Genomic DNA, 7,562 nt, shown 5'->3' with positions numbered 1-7,562 from the left:
GTCAGTTCTGAGAGATGAGCAGGAGTCAGAGCTTACCAGGGTCCTAGCTTAGGGACTGAGAGATCATCAAGGCTCTGGAAGATCAGCAACGGGAAACTTTGTACCCACGGAACCATAAGTGGGGCACCAACCTAACAGGAATCTGCAGAGATTGAAGGCTCCCATTCTATTGTATCTCTAAGAGTTAGAAGGGTGATTGCGGGGGTCCATGGTACCATACCCCGCAGAAAGCTAGCCGGGAAGCTTGTGGCACTCAATCTCGAGACCACTGGAGGAATCAGCCACCTTCAAAGACTAGAGGAAGGTTGAAAGGACAGAAATGTGTTTGATATAGAATTTGATGCCTCCTAATTTGACATATTTGAATCAATTTTCTCACTATATAAATTGTAGTTGAGTTTGCAATCTATGTATCGTAAAAGGAATGTTCCAGGTGCTGATCATGTCCCTTGTATTGTACCACAGGCACCAATGGAGCCAGCTTGATTTAATGTAACATCAGTAAGAGAGAACGCTTTCTTTCATTCTTTGATTTTTATCAAGTGACCAAGGGTAGAAAGCAGTTTCTAATGATATAGTAACCATGGTTATCAACTGAAACTAGGCATTTGCCAGTAAAGTGACCCCTTGGCAGACTGGGAATAATACAGTTGTCACAGTTATATCTGATGGCCGTTTCTATTGGAGCAGTAACATTTGTACAAATACAGAATTACAATGTTCAAAATGGCTGATTTTCAGAAGGGCTATATTCAGCCAGGCAATTTAGTGCGGGAAGCCGCCTTCGAAGACTAGAAGAATGTTCAAAGGTCAGATATATGTTTGACATAGAATTTGATGCCTCCTAATTTGAAATATTTGTATCAATTTTCTCACTATATAAGTTGTAATATAATATAATATCAATATAAATGCTCTGCAGTCTTTACAATACTATTTTGAAAGGAAAGTTTGCCAGTCTATGGGGAAAAGTGTAGAAAATAAAGCTTCAGCTTCTTGACGCCCCTTCTCCCTGACTCACTCTTCTTATTTTGTGGTACAGCTGCCTGGCTGTGGCTTGGGCAAGGGTCCTCGGGAGCTGGCCACTTCATAAAAGGAATGATAAAGGTCATTGGTTCAGCCGACCTGTCTCCTTGACCTCGGTGCTAAGTACTTTCCTCTTCAGTTACGCTACCAACCCAACAAAACCCATTCAGGCAGAATCATGGAAAGATAGAAAATAGGAGCAGGAGGAGGCCATTCGGCCCTTCGAGCTTGCTCTGCCATTCAGTATGATCATGGCTGATCATCTAGTCCTGTATTTTATAGGTTTCCATGCAATTGCCCTTCATTCTTTTGAAGGCCACGAATACAATCCTAATTGATTTAATCTCTCCTCATATATCAGTCCCGCCACCCCAGGAATCAGTCTGGTAAACCTCCCTCCATAGCAACAAAATCCTACTTCAGATAAGGGCCGGGATTCTCCCCTACCCGGCGGGGCGGGGGTCCCGGTGTAGCGGAGTGGCGCCAACCACTCCGGTGTCGGGCCTCCCCAAAGGTGCGGAATTCTCCGCGCCTTTGGGGCTAGGCCCACACCGGAGTGGTTGGCGCCACGCCGACTGGCGGCGAAACCTGCGCCAACGGCCTTTAACGCCCGCCGCCTGGCATCAGGGCTGGCCGAAAGGCCTTCGCTGGTTCACGCATGCGCCGGTGCGTCAGTTGCCGCTGGCGTCACCACCGGCGCATGCACGGTAGGGGGGTTCTCTTCCGCCTCCGCCATGGCGGAGGCCGTGGCGGCGGCAGAAGAAAAAGAGTGCCCCCATGGCACTGGCCCGCCCGCCAATCGGTGGGCCCCGATCGCGGAGGCTGGCCACCGTGGGGGCACCCCCCCCCAGGGTCCGATCGCCCCATGCCCCCCCAGGACCCCGGGGGCCCGCTCGCGCTGCCAATCCCGCCGCCACCAGAGGTGATTGAAAACACGTCGGCGGGTTTGGCCTCTCAGTGGCGGGACTTCGGCCCATCGCGGGCTGGAGAATCGCCGCGAGGGGCCCGCCGATCGGCGCGGCCTGATTCCCGTCCCCGCCAATTCCCAGGCGGCGGAGAATTCCAGCCACGGCGGCGGCAGGATATACGCCGGCCCCGGGCAATTCTCCGACCCTGCGGGGAGGTCAGAGAATTTCGCCCAAGGAGACCAAAACCGCACAAAATATTCCAGGGCCTCACCAAGGCCCTGTATATTTGCAGCAAGACATCCCTGCTGCTGTACTCGAATCTTCTCGCTATGAAGTCTAACATACCGTTTGCCTTCTTTACTGCCTGCTGTACCTCCATGCTCATCTTCAGCGACTGGTGCACGAGGGCAGCCAGTCCTCGTTGCACACTCCCCTCTACGAATTTAAGGCCATTCAAAAAATAATCTGCCTTCCTGTTTTTGCTACCAAAGTGCATAACCTCCGATTTTTCCGAATTGTACTGCATCTGCCTTAACTTGTCCAAATCACACTGGAGGATCTCTGCATCTGCCTCACAGCTCACCCGCCCAACTTTGTGTCATCTGCAAATGTGGAGATATTGCATTTAATTCCCTCTTCTAAATCATTAATATATATATTGTGAATAGCTGGTGTCCCTGCACCAATCCGGTACCCCACTAGTCACCACCTGCCATTTGGAAAAGACCCTTTGTTTCTTGTCTGCCAACCAGTTTTCTATCCATCCCAATACACTCCCCATAATCCCATGAACTTTAACTTCACATGCTAATCTCTTCTGTGGGACTTTGTCGAAAACCTTGTGAAAGTCCAAATAAACCACATCCACTGGCTCCCCTTCATCGACTCTACCAGTTACATTCTCGACAAATTCCAGTAGATAAGTCATGCATGATTTCCCTTTCATAAATCCATCTCTAATTACCTTTGCAAGCCATGGTTTGACCACCTTTCCATTTTCCTTTTACGCCAGACAGGAATAAACAATTGTTGCAGTTCACCCATGAGTGCAGCATGGTAGCAAAGCGGCTAGCACTGTTGCTTTACAGCGCCAGGGACCCCGGTTCTAATCCCGGCTTGGGTCACTGTCTGTGCGGAGTCTGCACGTTCTCCCTGTGTCTGCATGGATTTCCTCTGGATGCTCCGGTTTCCTCCCACAAGTCCCGAAAGATGTGTTGTTAGGTAATTTGGACATTCTGAATTCTCTCTCCGTGTACCCGGACAGGCACCGGAATGTGGTGACTAGTGGCTTTTCACAGGAACTTCATTGAAGTGTTAATGTAAGCCTACTTGTGACAATAAAGATGTGTTCCTTGACTGTTTCCATTGCCTGTTATCCCTTTAAGTAACAGTTCCGAATCCATAATAGTCAACTCATGTCTCGTATGATCGTAGTTTCCCTTATTAAGATTCAGCACCCTAGTCTCAGAATCAATTACGTCACTTGCCATCTTGATGAAACATTCTATCATATTATGGTCACTCATCCCCAAGGGGTCTCGCACAACTTGATTGCCAATGATTCCGTTATTATTACACGGGACCCAGTCTAGGATGGCCTGTTCTCTCGTTGGTTCCTCGGTGTATGGATGCAGAAAACCATCCTGTATACACTCCAGGATTTCCTCCTCTCATGTGACTAATTTGATTTGCCTAATCTATATGCAGATTAAAATCACCCATAATAACAGAAGTTCCTTTATTTAATTTTGTGTTGAATGCTATTCCCAGCATCACCACTGCAGTTTTGTGGGTCTATTACAACCCTCAGTAACATTTATTTTCCCCTTAGTGTTTCTCAGCTCTACCCATACAGATTGCACATCGTCTGAGCTAATAACTTTCCTTTCAATTGTGTTACTTTTGCTCCTTAACCAGCAGTGCAACTCCAACACTTATTCCTTTTTGTGTGTCCTTCCTAAATACTGAATACCCAGGATGTTCAATTCCCATCGCTGTTCACCCTGTCGCCAGGAGGACAAGTCAGCAACCGGCCCGCTCCTGTCACCTGGCACCACTCAATGACAACAACGTGCATTCTCGTATCATCTGTAGAAAAACGCCATGGTTTGTGATTGAGACTGGCATATGCTATCCAATCCATGATGGCATGGACGTATATAAAATGCACTGGTTTGACTAAAAACCAGTCCATCATGCTTTGAGACAATGGGAGCCAAACTCCTGGGAAGCAGCTTGTTTTTCTCAAAACTGCTGAACTATGAGCTATCTCTGTGAAATATTCTCATAACGTAGCTAGACAGTTTTATCAGGAAAGGAGAAAGAATGGTTATTAAAAAAAGGTTTCCAAACAGGTCTCCAGAGCCAAGCAAAGCAATTGTGTGTCAGTCAGTGTCCCTGAGAATTGATAAGCACAACTAATTATGCTGTAGTCAATAACCCAAGCACTCAGGCTGCAGATCTGGAAAATTCCACACACTACCAACCCAAACATCTGAGCTCTGTCGAGAATATTAGAAAGTGAGGAACGGTCCCAAAACAGCAGATGGAGATAGAACATAACTCGATTAAAAACAGAGGATGCGATTCATTGGCCTCATTGTGCCCGATTTTGCTGTTATCAATTTTGATCCATGGGTGATTAATGGACGTGTATCTTTAAGTCAAGCAACAGAGAGAATGAGGTATTCAGAAGTTACAGGACAGAACAGTCTGCTAGTCTCTGTCAGTTTGAACAGGAACTGCAGATTCTACTGCACCAGAGATTGGATGGGACTCGGTTTGATTGATTGGCTGGTGGCCAATGAATTGGCCAAATGCTGTACTCTGCCCGGTAACAGGTGGTGATTGGAGCCTATCCCAGAGGAATGATCTTCAGAGTCCCAAGGAGGTCAGTTTGACATTGGCAGCACAGGAACAAGCCCCCACTCTCTCACTTATATTTATTTCTCCAGAAAGGCCGTGAGTGCTGTACTCCGGGAGTTGGAGACAACCTGAGTGAATGAACCAACAGGAAAACCATAACATGCAGCGAACAAAGACAAGAATCTTGGTTGTGAAAATTGGAATCTCCGACAGTGTGAAGATCCACATTCTGGAATCTCCGGCAGTGAAAATATCCACATCCAGGAATCTCCGGCAATGTGAAGATCCACATTCTGGAATCTCCGGCAGTGAAAATATCCACATCCTGGAATCTCCGGCAGTGTGAAGATCCACATCCTAGAATCTCCGGCAGTGTGAAGATCCACATCCTGGAATCTCCGGCAGAGAGAAGATCCACATCCAGGAATCTCCGGCAGGGAGAGGATCCACATCCTGGAATCTCCGACAGTGTGAAGATCCACATCCTGGAATCTCCGGCAGGGAGAGGATCCACATCCTGGAATCTCCGGCAGTGTGAAGATTTAAATCCAGGAATCTCTGGAAGTGTGAAGATCTGCATCCAGGAATCTCCGGCACTGTGAAGATCCACATCCAGGAATTTACGGCAGTGAGAAGATCCACATCCTGGAATCTCCGGCACTGAGAAGATCCACATCCTGGAATCTCCGGAAGTGAGAAGATCCACATCCTGGAATCTCCGGAAGTGAGAAGATCCACATCCTGGAATCTCCGGCAGTGAGAAGATCCACATCCTGGAATCTCCGGAAGTGAGAAGATCCACATCCTGGAATCTCTGGCAGTGAGAAGATCCACATCCTGGAATCTCCGGCACTGTGAAGATCCACATCCTGGAATTTACGGCAGTGTGAAGATCCACATCGAGGAATCTCCGGCAGAGTGAAGATGCACATCCTGGAATCTCCGGCACTGAGAAGATCCACATCCTGGAATCTCCGGAAGTGAGAAGATCCACATCCTGGAATCTCCAGAAGTGAGAAGATCCACATCCTGGAATCTCCGGCAGTGAGAAGATCCACATCCTGGAATCTCCGGAAGTGAGAAGATCCACATCCTGGAATCTCCGGCAGTGAGAAGATCCACATCCTGGAATCTCCGACAGTGTGAAGATCCACATCCTGGAATCTCCGGCAGGGAGAGGATCCACATCCTGGAATCTCCGGCAGGGAGAGGATCCACATCCTGGAATCTCCGGCAGGGAGACGATCCACATCCAGGAATCTCCGGCAGTGTGAAGATCCACATCCTGGAATCTCTGGAAGTGTGAAGATTTACATCCAGGAATCTCTGGAAGTGTGAAGATCCGCATCCAGGAATCTCCGGCACTGTGAAGATCCACATCCTGGAATTTACGGCAGTGAGAAGATCCATATCCTGGAATCTCCGGCAGTGAAGATGCACATCCTGGAATCTCCGGCACTGTGAAGATCCTCATCCTGGAATCTCCGGCAGTGAAGATCCACATCCTGGAATCTCCGTCAGTATGAAGATCCATGTGGCTTATGTCCATGTCTCTGTTCTAATTTCATGCCAGCGAGTATCTGATTTTACAGTTCCCGTGTCATTGCCTCATCTAATCCCCGTTCCCCTCCGTCCCCGTACTCTAGCGGACCCCCCTCCCCCCCGCACCCCCACCCCCCCTCCCGCTCCGGCCATTAAAAACACCATTCTTGAGACTGGAAATTATGGGCTATGTTAAAACTGAATCTCCTCTCTTCAACTATTTTCTATTAGAAGTGAGCACTCTGTAGCTGGGGGAACACTTTCTTTCACACTTCTGCCAGTTTCGAGACTCATTAGCACATTCAGAAATTTAACCGAAGATAGACCTAACCTTTAATCATTAAGTAAATTTCACGTCCTCAGGGCATTCTCGTTGTTCTGCTTAATTCTGATTGCCATCTTCTGATGAACGTCTGGATTAGAATTCCTCTGGTCATATTTTAATATGAAATCGGGGAGTTAAAATCATGGTTGATGCATCTATGCCAACCAATTACAAGCGCTGCCTCCTCCTCATCATTTGTCGCGCAGTTGAAGCAGCCTGTAGTATCCGTAGAATTCTACAGGAGGCCTTTTGCCCACTGAGTCTGCACCGAACCTCTGAAATAACACTCTTTCGAGGCCCACTCCCCCGCCCTTTTAACCCCGTACATTGATCATGGCTAATCCACCTAACCTGCACATCTTTGGGCTGTGGGAGGGAACCTAAGCTCCCGGAGAAATCCCACGCAGACACGGGGAGAACGTGCAAACTCAATACAGACAGTCACCCAAGGCCGGAATCACCTGTACTGACATTGAACTTCTGCAATTTTATTGCTGGAACCATTGATTAAAATAAGGACACAAGAGCTGACTGTTCAAAGAAATGAGAGCTTTGCCCTTGACAGAATAATAATCTTTATTCGTGTCACAAGTCAGTTTATATTAACACTGCAATGAAGATACTGTGAAAAGTCCCAAGTCGCCACATTCCAGCACCTATTCGTGTCACTGAGGGAGAATTCAGAATGTCCAATTCACCTCACAGCACGTCTTTCGGGGCTTGTGGGAGGGAACCGGAGCACATCTTTTGGGAGCAGAGCTCCCGGAGGAATCCCACGCAGACACAGGGAGAATGCGCAGACTCCGCTCAGACAGTGACCCAAGCCAGGAATCGAATCCGGGTCCCTGACGCTGTGAAACAACAGTGCTAACCACTGTCTACTATGCCACATCACG

Source organism: Scyliorhinus canicula, chromosome 14 (genome assembly GCF_902713615.1).
Source record: "Scyliorhinus canicula chromosome 14, sScyCan1.1, whole genome shotgun sequence".
NCBI lineage: Eukaryota > Metazoa > Chordata > Chondrichthyes > Carcharhiniformes > Scyliorhinidae > Scyliorhinus > Scyliorhinus canicula.
Note: the sequence above shows the minus strand (reverse complement) of the source record.